We start from the raw sequence: 13458 nt of genomic DNA, 5'->3' as shown, positions 1-13458 counted from the left end.
TTCAGGCTCAAGTCTTTAACTCTCTAGCACCATGTCCGAGTGACACAGTAACACTGACAAAGCATCGCATCAATCTCTTTGTGACAAAGTTCATGCAGCGTAGCAGTGTCCCTGGCAGCCTTAATAGGCATTTTAGACTGTAGGTTTTAAGGTATTGCGATCAAGGCATTGTCCACAAAAACTCGCAAAAGCATGTGAACAAAACAATGCACGAGGGCTTTAATGCAAGTGAACCAAAAGGGGATCAAAAGAACTGTCTTGGAATGCCATGTAGTGGAATGTCCTGGGATGTTGTTGATTTTTAAGGCAATGTGATTCGCAGAACTTTTAGTTAAATCCTCGCACAACGTTAATTCATGGCATTTGACAGATCCATGCCGAACATCATGCGACAACGTGATAGGAATGGGAGCATCTTACTATCAGTGCTTCAGACTCAGGAAATGTTCTTGGAACTTCACGCCGCCAGGCCTTTAGAGGATCTGTAGCTTTTTTTTTGCCCCGGAGAAGCATGATCCACACAGAAGGGGATAAAAAATGCCGCCCAGTCATCTAAGCGCTCCCATGTGTCAAAAACTTAGCACCTAACCCCATGTGAAGTTCGAACTCACAACCTTCAGATTATGAGACTGACGCGTTGCCTACTGTGCCAATGAGACATACTGTTAGATCTGGGCAAACTGTATAACACCAGCTTCCATGTCACGGATTTCTATTGCAGGTGCTCACCAAGACTGGGGTTCGAATACAACTAAAGACGCTTTATTGTTATTGGTTTATTATTACTCAATAAACTAACTGTTTAAATGTATAATGCTCCAAGGTATATAAAATATGCCTAAGCACTTTGTTCTTGTGTTTTTTGACATTCTTTCATGAAAAATAAAGCATACTAACTTGAATGTGTCATTATTTAGTATTTGTTGTAGCACTGTTATGCTTATGGTTATTGTTCTGTATTTTGATGTACAAATGATCTATAGAAATGTCATAGAGCTACAGTGTATATGGACTTAAAAGTCAAGGAGTAGTCAGTTATTTATATATGCATTATTTATCTAACAATTGTCAACAGAACAGTAATGAATATAGAGTAGAAAATGCAAAAATAATAAATTAGTTATTAATACATTGGTGCCGTGAAGTTGTGATGCCGCTGTGTTGCTATGGGGTGTCTTCAAGCAAGCTGATCACCGCTTCTAAAGGACTGGAAGCAGACATCAGTTGAGCAGTTCGTCATCTACATACAGCGCTTTGCGATTAAAGGGTCTCATAGACTTTTCACACATTTCACACTACAGGACTTTCTCACACTGCTTTTTGAAATCAAGTTGATTTATGGACAATTGGTGAATCACATTGGTCAAAATGAGTAACATCAATAGATACTTAGCTGATAAACATACTTCTGTTCCGGTGGGTAGAGGCAGAGGGGTTTTAGGCCTCCCAATTCCATTTCCAATGGAAAGCCCCAGTGCTGATAATAATAATAATAATAGACCTGGTTATAGTAATGGGGTGCACTCCACACAAGAGCGCAATGCAGCTGACATGCAGTTTAATGCCAGTCATAGATTTGCAGAGGCTAGCACCTCAACACCTCATGCTGCACCTGATATGCTAGGGCAGATGACTTCAATTGTTAATCAGATTGGCCAACAATTGGCAGACAATATCATGTCTCATCTTAGCCCCTATAGTTTGGACACTGTCACGCCTATTAGACATAAATCTGATGATAATAAATTAGATAGCCCTTCAGGCTTGTTAAATGTGTCGCAAAACCAAGTGATTCAACACAGAAAAGTCAAGGAGCCACCTTCCTTCAGAGGGGATAGTTCTGACACAATCGTGATTGAGGAATGGGAAGATCTCATGAGAACATTTGTTAAAAAGAGCAATATAAGTGCCAACGAACATGTGGAGGAAATCCTTACACACCTTCGTGGTAAAGCAAAAGATGTAGTCAAATTCTGGATCAGAAACTGTGATACTGCCACCACTGTTTGCCCAAATTCTGTCTACGGCCTTCTGCACAAGCATTTCAGTTCTACTCATTACTCACCTGTCCCTCTTGCTGACTTTTACACTACTTTGCCTGAGGAAGGAGAAAACCCCTATGACTACTGGCTGAGACTTAACAAAGCTGCTGATGTCGCCTCTGAATGCCTGCGAGAACAAGGTAAAACACTTGACAAGCCTAGTGTGGAAATAGTTCACATGTTTATCAGACACTGCCCGAGTAAGGACTTGGCCTTAACCTTCAGATCCAAACCAATTGATAAATGGTCAGCTCATGAAGTTCAGGCTGTGCTTAATGACTATCAATCTGATTTATCATTCAAAGCCACCAGCACAGTGTACCGCAGACAAAGTGAGAAAGTTTCAGTTAACAAAATTGACATTAATACAGTTCCAACGCCTGCTCTTTCTGTTAGTGAGCAACAACAGAAAAGCGCAGATGTCTCTGCTCTAGAAAAAGTCATCGACATGCTTGAAAAAGTCCTGCTGACCAATACTAACAGAAATCGGCCTCGTCCTAAACCACAGCCTTACAGCAGACTTCCTAGGATTGAAGGTTTCGATGCTTTGCCATGTGCTATCTGCAATGATGCTGCTCACTCTGCTTTAACACATTGTCGTGAGCATCGGCTATGTTTTCAGTGTCAGTCTCCTGATCATTCCAGACGGTTCTGTCCCAGGTGGGGACAATCACCTCAGCCCAACCAGGAAAACTAATGGGTCTGTGCGCAAGGGAGGTTAGTACAGACCACAATGATAATCCTCCCATATTTGCTACACAAGATTACCAGTCTATTTTTGAGCTAAGCAAATCTAGTGTCTCACCTGAAAAAACGGCTGTTTTTTAAGGTATACAGCGAGTCCCTAGAAATGATTCTTTATTTTACACCACTGTTTCTGTTGAAAATGGACCATCTTTCGTTGCATTACTCGACAGTGGTTCTATGGCTTGCACTCTTAGTGAGGCAGCTGAAGCTAAGTTGTTGGCGAGTACTCCCACACTGTCAAAGCATTCTGCTGATGATGTTGTAATTATTGGATGTGGCGGTCATCGAGTGGCACCAACGGCTATGTATGATCTGTCCACGTGTGTTTATGGATGTAAAATGATAATACCTGTGCTGGTTGTTACAGGCCAAACAGATGAGATGATATTAGGCAGTAACGCCATCAAAAGCCTGCTCACTATCCTGAAAAATACAGATGAGTACTGGAGATTAATCTCACTGCCAAGCGGTAATGCAGAAAGCGAGAGTCTGGAGTTAATTTCTTTGCTTTCCAATACCCAGAGATGGAGAGGAAGTCACATACCTGACAAAGTGGGTACTGTTAAGCTCAAACATTGTGTGACACTTCAACCTCATTGTGAACATCTTGTGTGGGGCAAGCTTCCTGCTGGTTCTACAACATCTGTGGGGAGCACGGTGCTTGTGGAACCTACACAATCCAGATGTAGCCCTAAGCGGATAATGGTTGGTCGAGTCATTACACCTTTATGGGGTGATGGCTGGATACCTGTGAAAATTATTAACCCCACAGACAGTGTGTTAACACTGCGCAGAAATGCAAAGATCGCAGATGTTTCACCATGCACTGCTGTTGAGGATCTTCCAGAGAGTGACCCTATTAGCTCCCATGTCCAACATTTAAATAGTGACATTGTTTCCCAGGAATCTGAGGATGAGATGGCAAAGATCTTAAATGAAATGGGATTGAGTGACTTGGATCTGATGTCTTGTGAAGTTTCTGCCTCATGGAAAATTAAATTACTCCATCTCATCAAGAAATATGACTCCATATTCTCAAGGAATAAAATAGACTGTGGTGAAGCCAAAGACTTTGTACATCGGATTCGTCTAGTAGATGAGAAGCCCTTTCGTCTCCCCTATCGTCGTGTTCCTCCAAGCCATTATGAGAAACTGAGAGTAGCGCTGGATGAAATGGAAGAAAAGGGCATAATCAGGAAATCTAACAGTGAGTATGCTTCCCCCCTTGTCCTGGTGTGGAAGAAGAATGGAGATCTGAGGATCTGTACTGATTTTCGTTGGCTAAATGCCAGAACTGTAAAAGATGCTCATCCTCTTCCACACCAGTCAGATGCTTTGGCTGCTCTTGGAGGGAATGCTTTCTTCTCAACTATGGATCTCACCTCAGGGTTCTATAATGTTCCGTTACATGAGGATGATAGAAAATATACTGCTTTCTCGTCACCATTTGGGCTGCATGAATATAACAGGATGCCGCAGGGCCTCTGCAATAGTCCAGCAACGTTCATGCGCATGATGATGTCAGTCTTTGGTGACAAAAACTTCACAAGTCTATTATGCTACCTTGACGATCTCATGGTCTTTGCTCCTAATGAGCAAGTTGCACTTGAAAGGCTAGAGATGGTGTTTTCAAGACTCAAGGCTCACAATCTCAAGCTTTCTCCAAGTAAATGTCATTTCTTGAGAAAATCTGTTAAGTTTCTTGGCCATGTCATTTGTGCAGATGGTGTCCAAACAGACCCTGGGAAAATAAAGGCCATCACAGATGTTAAAGCAGTTGATTTGATGGGTGCTGATGGTGTCACTCCATGTCATAAGAAAATCAGATCTTTCTTAGGTATGGTATTATATTACCAACATTTTATAGAGCGATGTTCTGCTAAAGCCAAACCTTTGTTTGATCTGATTTCAAAAACAGACACAAAAGGCTGTAGAGGCAGGAGGAAGAAACTTAACTTGAAAAATGTTATCAAGCTTACACCTACAGACTGGACTGACAAATGCCAGAATGCATTTGAGACATTGAAGGAGGACCTTCTTACAAGCGTAACGTTAGCACACCCTGACTTTAACCGTGAATTCATTCTAGCAATAGATGCCTCATTTGACGGTTTAGGTGCTGTTCTCTCACAAATTCCTGAGGGTAGCACTAGGGCCAGACCTGTGGCATTTGCTAGCAAGACATTGTCACGTTCTCAGATCAATTACCCAGCTCACAGACTAGAATTTCTTGCGCTTAAATGGGCGATATGTGACAAGTTCCATTATTGGTTGAAGGGCCGCCATTTTACAGCTTGGACGGATAATAATCCCCTCACCTACATACTTACCAAGCCAAGACTCGATGCCTGCGAGCAACGCTGGGTTGCTAAATTAGCCTCGTTCAGCTTTGACCTGAAATATGTGCCTGGCACAAAGAACATTGTTGCTGACGCGTTGAGCAGGGAGCCTTTTGTTCAGTCAAGTGTGACTCACCGTCTTGTAACGGAACCTTACCACTCTCTGCTAAATCAAGTGAATGGTGTTGTGGACCAAGTTGTGCAGGATTCTTTTCGACTTACCACTAATTATCAAGTGTTCAGTCCTGCTGATGTTCCTCCTGATGGGACTGGAGTTAGCAGCGACGACCAGATGATGGCAGGTACTTTGAGCTCACAAGATGTCACTGCAGTATTGGATGCTCATTGTTCTGGTGGTGTTGGAGAGATGATGGGCTTGGAATCCATTCCAGACATAATCAATGTAGATCAGACTACTGCGCTCAATGCAAGCACTTTGTCAGCTGCACAAGAACATGATAATGTAGTGAGGAGAGCAATCTTTTATGTTCAGCGACATAAGCGTCCTAACAAACATGAACGTGCTAGTGAGTCTCGTCCTGTCTTAAGGCTGCTTAAGAACTGGAATAAACTTACCATCAGGGACGGCATGCTTTTCAGAGTCAAGAGAGACAATCACATGAACAAAAAGCTATATCAATTTATTGTCCCAGATTCCCTGAAAGGACAGGTTCTTCATGGTCTGCATGATGCGGCTGGCCATCAAGGTTGCTCCAGGACAGTTTCGTTGGCCAGACAAATTTTTCTGGACAGGAATGGAACGCGACATAGTGAATCATGTTAAGACCTGTATGCGATGTATCGTGGGAAAGACCCCTGAACCAAAAGATCGTGCCCCTCTTGAGAACATACACACCACGGAGCCATTAGAGCTCATCTGCATTGATTTCTGGACAGCAGAGCAGAGTGATAACAAGAGTGTGGATGTTTTGGTGGCAACGGACCATTTCACTAAATTAGCCTACGCTTTCCCTTGCAAGAACCAGTCTGCTAAGCAGGTTGCTTATCATTTGTGGAAGGGAATTTTCTGTGTGTATGGATTCCCTAAGCGCGTGCATTCAGATCAGGGTCCAAATTTTGAGAGCAAACTGATTAAGGAGCTACTAGAAATGGCAGGTGTCAAGAAATCACACACCACTCCTTACCACCCAATGGGGAACGGAATCACTGAACGCTTCAACAGGACATTAGGAAACATGATAAGAGCTTTACCTCCCCAGTCAAAAGCCAAGTGGCCACAGTCTCTTCAGATGCTAACATTCTGTTATAATTGCACTGTTCACGAGACCACAGGCTTTGCGCCTTTCTATTTGATGTTTGGGAGAGTCCCACGTCTTCCCATCGATGTGATGTTCCAACATATTCTCCGAAATGACACTGTTGTTAAGTATTCTGATTTCGTATCTAGACTTAAATGTGACCTTAGTGAGGCTGCAAAAATTGCACAAAAGCACACTTCTACTGAGCAAGCTCGGCATGCAAGGATTTACAATCGGAAAGTGAAGGGATCGCCCTTGATTGTTGGTGACAGAGTCCTTTTGGCGAATCGTGGTGAGCGTGGTAAACGGAAAGTTGCAGACAAGTGGGAGTCCAATCTCTACGAAGTGATGTCAGTAAGGTCACCAATCAATGTATATCGGATAAGAGACACTGAAACAAACAGAGAAAAGACTGTCCACCGAAATCTTTTGCTCCCTGTTAACTTTCTGTACAATGATGATGAGTCAGATTTACCATCTCAGTCTCCCTCAGTTGAATCAACCTCAGACTTACCTGATGATCCTGACAGTATTTCAAGGACCGCTCACTGGATTGTGCAGTCTGATCAGCATAGCTGCCCTGACATTGACTCTGACTCAATAATTTTGTCTGAACCTCAGTGTTCTTTAGTCGTTCAGCATTCTGATTCAAAGGCAGATTCTGATACCTGTGATAGCTCAGTATCCGCTCAACAGGACTGTGAAATGATAAGTAACATTCCACATTTGTTGGATGAAGTACTAGTTCCAGATGTAGACTTAGACCAGAGTCCCTCACAGCACTCTTTGACTAGGCCAATTTCACCTCTTTCAAAAGTAGTCAATAACCCTGTTCCGGATACAGTTAGCCCTGTAATTTGCACTCAACCAGAACACATTCAAACAGACATGATCAGAACGAGGGCTGGTAGGACCGTTAAACCTCCACAAAGATTGATCTGTGAGATGAACAATCAGTTTGTACTTGATTCATCACCATCTGTGATTTCTCTTCTTGATGTAGTGAAAAATCTCTTTCGTGGGTAAATGAGTTGGTTTCATTTTTGAGCTGGAATTTTCTCTTTAGCATAGTCTGAATTTAATTCAATCCTTGAATTGCGTATCTAAAGGGAGGTGTTTAAGGCATCTCTTTAGTCTGTGTTTAGTCTGGATTTTGGTACTGGTCCATTCTTGCATACCTCTAATGGAGGAATTTTGTAATTGATATTTACAATGAAAAGTGTCAAGGATATTCCCGTTTTTTTTTTTTTTTTTCTAGTTCTTGTGTTGTTAAGCTTTGTTACTGTACAGGCACTGCCCCAGTTTAGCATAATTTAAGGGGTGTGTATGTAACGGAGTAAATAAGTGTGTTAAATTAATGCCTAAATGGGGACAGCGCCCTCTAGAGTGTGCGTGATGTAATAAGCGCGTGGAATAGAGACCGCCCACAGCAGAGCTAACGAAGCATTGCTGTGGGTAAGTTGCACGTTTCTCCCGGGTGGAAAATGACCATTAATAGGTGTTTAAAACACATAAATATTAGCTTTAATGTGACTTAATGTTTCAATAAATATGTTGGGACACTGTTGAGTTGTGTTTGGCGTCGAGTGTGCTGTTCAATTTTGAGTTTATAATGTGTTTATATAACGAGGCCTGATTGAAATCAATTTGTCTTGTGTTTCATATAGAAGTGGTCATTTTCTTTGATCCAGCAACTATTTACACGCGTTGTCTGTCTCCATTGTACAGGTATGTGCTAAATGTTATAAATTAATTGTTTGTAATTATTTTTCTTCTTACTCAAAACGAGTTACTAAAAGTCTCCACTAGGTGGGGAAGTTTCATTACTTTTGGAGTTGAATTGTATTGCTCTGTTACACTCAGTGATTGTACATTAAGAATTGTGATTCATTAATTTGTCATGTAAAATTCAAAGTGTGTTATGTTTTTCATATTCTGACTGTTAAAATTTACACTATACGATCACAAAGTTAAAAAGAATTCATTGGCATATAAAAAAATATATAAAACTGTTTTAAATAAAACAGAGCAGAGTTAACGAAGCATTGCTGTGGAAGTGGTCATTTTCTTTGATCCAGCAACTATTTACACGCGCTGTCTGTCTCCATTGTACAGTGTACAGTAAGAAGACAGCCCAAGCAAGACCGTCACATTTGCCACACGTGACACCAGCAGCAGTGCAGGAAGCAGCATCAGCTTTGCCACACTTGACAACAGCAGCAGCTTTGCCACACTTGACACCAGCAGCAGTGCAGGAAGCAGCAGCAGCAGCAGCTTTGCCACACGTAACACCAGCAGCAGTGCAGGAAGCAGCAGCAGCTTTGCCACACGTAACACCAGCATCAGTGCAGGGAGCAGCAGCAGCTTTGCCACGCGTGACAACAGTAGCAGTGCAGGAAGCAGTGTTTCTGGCAGAGAGCATGAGCGTCAAGAGACCAGTGTTTTGACATTTGTACTGTAGTGGAAGGTTAGCATATTTTGAGAAGTCTTCTAAATTCTTTTTATTATGTGTCTTCATATGCAATTGTGTGAGCCTTTGTGAATATACAATGAAGTTTTTTAATTGTATAGATATATTTTTCCTGTAGAACATAGACCCCCAGTTTTACAGACAAGGCTTAACCTGTATAATAAAAAGTAAAGATAGATACAGGCTGCTATTGAAAACTGAAATGAGCTCCTTAGGTCTTTTATCAGTCATCATTAGTAGTTTTTAATTTATCTAGCATGTATAGTGTAATTAATGTACCAGCAATGCTAGTGCTTATGATTGTAATTCTTTTTTCAGACTGGAAAATAGAGATGGATGAACAGCAGGCAGCAAACAGGTTCAGAAGAAAGCTTGTTGTGCGGAGCTGAGGACCGGACCCCTCTAAAGGTTACTATTGATCTTACCAGCACTGTGGAAGACCGAGATAGAGAGTTTCTATCATTCTACAAGTCACACAGAACTGACTGGGCATGTCTACTGTCAATTAACCTTGAAGGTATAGTGGTTAAAAGTTTTAAAAAAATATATATTTTTTTTATTTTATTAAACATAGTATTATTATCTACACTGCATGCATAATTATTAGACAGTTGTGTTTTCTTCTCCACCTGTGTTTAATACCCATGCCTAGTTTCAAATAATTTAATTGGTTTACACACACACACACATATTATATATATATATATATATATATATATATATATATATATATATATATATATATATATATATATATTTTTTTTTTTTTTTTTTTTTTTTAAGACAACTATAAATAATTATTACTAGTATTTGAGATTGATGTGATTTGGAATTGGAAAAAAATGCTTTGGAAAAAGAAATATAACCAAAATATCAACTTGCCTATCAATTATGCTCGCAGTGTGTGTTATGTGCATGTATAAAATAATTTAATTGTGTCAAGAGTACAATATGGTTTCAGTTTAAATATTGGTAGGTACATTTAATTAATTTAATTTTTTGTCCTTTACCTGTGCAATTAAATAGAATTGTGTTTTAATTATTGTGTAAAATAAATGCCACTTCTATCTTTTTAAGAAAACACTGGAAAAACATTATTTTTCAATGGAGAAGAGGATCACTTGGTGCCATCTTCATCACGAGTTCTTCTGGACAGTGATCTTTTTAGGGTCATTGGCTGAATGATTGGGCACTCATTTATTTACGGAGGCCCACTGCTGACAGGGTTGTGCCCCTCTATCTTCAGTCCTCTACTAGGCCATGATGAGCCAGCCACCATTGACCTGAAGGACTGCCCAGACCAAGACATCACCGATATCGTTTCTCTTGTGAGTTTAAGTGTACTTGACGTTATCACAGTGCTTTTTGTTCTGCAACTGTAAATTACAATTATCACACTTTATGAAACAATATTTAATATAAGCTGTTTCTTTAGGCAAGGCAAGTTTATTTATATAGCACATTTCATACACAATGGCAATTCAAAGTACTTTACATAAACAAGAATAAAAGAAACAAGTAAAATAAAAATAAAAACAAATAATAAAAATGCGTAAAAACAAAACATAAAAACAGGTAAAATGTGATATAAAAGAATGAAGAAGAAGAGAAAAACATGATAGTGCAATCTGTCAGACGCAGCACAGTGCTCATTCAGTAAAGGCACAGCTAAACAGATGTGTTTTCAGTCTTGATTTGAATGTGCCTAATGTTGGAGCACATCTGACATCGACTCTACCTGCGCGACTCCACCGAGCAGACACCGACAAAGAACTTGAGTACTTTACTTTCTTTTTTTTACTTTATCTTTTGTTGTCAGTGCACTTTTATTATGTGTTTTCTAATTCCTGTTGTTACTAACACTCGCAAAACACGGGAGGTACGCTGCAGGCGTAATCCTCACAACCTTCGTTCAATACATATATCTGCTATTTCACAACTCTCTCTCTCCGTGGGCCTCTGGAATTGTCAATCAGCTGTTAACAAGGCTGATTTTATTACCTCCATAGCTACATATTCTGACTATAATCTCATGGCTCTAACTGAGACCTGGTTGAGGCCGTAGGACACTGCTACACATGCTACTCTTTCTGCTAATTTCTCTTTTTCCCACACTCCTCGTCACACAGGGAGAGGGGGTGGGACTGGACTACTAATTTCCAAAGAATGGAAATTTACTCTGATACCGTCCCTGCCAACAATCAGCTCCTTTGAATTCCACGCAGTCACCATTATCCACCCCTTCTACATAAATGTGGTTGTCATCTACCGCCCACCAGGTAAATTAGGTCACTTCTTAGATGAACTGGATGTTCTTCTCTCATCTTTTTCTAATTATGACACTCCCTTATTGGTGCTAGGTGACTTAAACATTTACGTTGACAAACCGCAAGCTGCAGACTTTCAGACTCTACTTGCCTCTTTTGACCTAAAAAGAGCACCTACCTCTGCTACCCACAAATCAGGTAATCAGCTAGACCTTATTTACACACGACACTGCTTCACTGATCAAACAATAGTAACTCCACTACAAATATCTGATCATTTCCTTCTGTCTCTCAACATCCACATTACTCCTGAGCCGCCACACACTCCAACACTGGTTACCTTTCGCAGAAACCTACGATCTCTCTCACCCAATAGACTATCCACCGTTGTTTCAGACTCTCTTCCTCTATCTTGCAAACTCTCTGCACTTGATTCGAACAGTGCCACTGATACACTCTGCTCCACACTAGCATCATGTCTAGACCGATTATGTCCTCTTGCATCCAGGCCAGCCCGTGCCAGTCCTCCTGCACCCTGGCTCTCGGATGCTCTCCGTGAGCATCGCTCAAAACTTCGAGCTGCAGAAAGAATTTGGCAAGAAAACTAAAAATCCTGCAGAGCTCTTAACATACCAAACTCTTCTGTCCTCTTTCTCAGCTGAGGTTACTTCGGCAAAGCAGACATATTACCGTCTGAAAATCAACAATGCCACTAATCCTCGCCTACTTTTTAAAACATTTTCCTCCCTCCTCTATCCTCCTCCTCCACCCGCATCCTCCACACTTACTACTGATGACTTTGCTACATTCTTTTGCACCAAAACTGCAAAAATCAGTGCTCAATTTGCTGCACCTACAACAAACACGCAAGGTACACCACCAACACCACACACACTCACCTCTTTTTCTCAGCTCTCTGAGTCTGAGGTGTCCAAACTCGTGCTATCTAGCCATGCAACCACCTGTCCACTCTATCCCATTCCCTCTCATCTCTTGCAAGCCATCTCTCCTGCAGTCATACCAACACTGACTCACATAATTAACACATCTCTTGACTCTGGTTTATTCCCCACTTCATTTAAGCAGGCTAGGGCAACCCCACTGCTAAAGACATCCAACCTGGACCATACGCTACTTGAAAACTACAGACCAGTATCCCTGCTTCCATTCATGGCCAAGATTCTGGAGAAAGTAGTATTCAATCAAGTCCTGGACTTTCTTACTCAAAACAATCTCATGGACAACAAGCAATCCGGCTTTAAGAAAGGCCACTCAACTGAGACTGCCCTGCTCTCTGTCGTGGAGGATCTCAGACTGGCTAAAGCAGACTCTAAATCATCAGTCCTCATTTTGCTGGACTTGTCAGCTGCTTTTGACACTGTCAACCACCAGATCCTGCTATCTATGCTCGAGTCACTGGGCGTTGCGGGCACTGTTATTCAATGGTTCAGATCTTACCTCTCTGACAGGTCATTCAGGGTGTCTTGGAGGGGAGAGGTGTCCAACCTACAGCATCTAAACACTGGGGTACCTCAAGGCTCTGTTCTTGGGCCATTTCTCTTCTCAATCTACACGTCATCTCTAGGACCAGTCATCCAGAGACATGGATTCTCCTACCACTGCTATGCTGATGATAACCAGCTATACCTCTCTTTTCATCCTGATGATCCCTCGGTTCCAGCTCGCATCTCAGCCTGCCTGTTGGATATTTCACACTGGATGAAAGATCATCATCTTCAGCTGAACCTCGCAAAAACGGAAATGCTTGTAGTTTCTGCCAACCCGACTCTACACCATAACTTTCATCTTGTAACGCTGGACAGAATGTGGCCCAGGATATATGCTCAGTGCACGTGTTAGCAGTTGCAAGGCAGCAAAATACCTAATTCGTCCCTGGGTGGGCTTGAACCACCAACCTTTCAGTTAACAGCCGAACGCGCTAACCGATTGCGCCACAGAGACTTAGTAAGAGGTCACCTACAGTGGTAGAAAGGCGGAACTTTGTTTCAAAAGGTCTGCTATATAAACCCTAATGAAAGTTTGCTGAGAGAGAGAGGCAACAGAAACACCCAACGTGGGGCTCGAACCCACGACCTTGAGATTAAGGTTTTCATGCTCTACCGACTGAACTAGACGAGCTGATGAGGAGTCCTTTCAAGAGCTAGACACCGTTTACTGTAATACCTTCCCTACCCGTGTCAACCTTCTGCTAAATCCTAATTTCATTTTTTAACGCTGGACAGAATGTGGCCCAGGATCTATGCCCAGTGCACGTGTTAGCAGTTGCAAGGCAGCAAAATGCCAAATTCGTCCCTGGGTGGGCTTGAACCACCA

The 13458-nt window shown here is 41.6% G+C and overlaps 1 protein-coding gene and 1 non-coding gene across 6 annotated transcripts in view; one reads left to right on the top strand and one right to left on the bottom strand.

The window, feature by feature from the left end:
- The window catches only part of LOC103910797 (uncharacterized), a 1018570-nt gene that overhangs the window by 608903 nt on the left and 396209 nt on the right, over positions 1-13458 (top strand). The gene's annotated exons all lie outside the window — the stretch shown is intronic.
- trnan-guu (transfer RNA asparagine (anticodon GUU)) lies at positions 13013-13086 on the bottom strand. The gene has a single exon. It is a non-coding gene; the product is annotated as a tRNA-Asn (tRNA).

The sequence above is a fragment of the Danio rerio genome, chromosome 4 (assembly GCF_049306965.1).
Source record: "Danio rerio strain Tuebingen ecotype United States chromosome 4, GRCz12tu, whole genome shotgun sequence".
Lineage (NCBI taxonomy): Eukaryota > Metazoa > Chordata > Actinopteri > Cypriniformes > Danionidae > Danio > Danio rerio.
The sequence above is the reverse complement of the archived record's forward strand: the minus strand, read 5'-3'. Positions and strand labels throughout refer to the sequence as shown.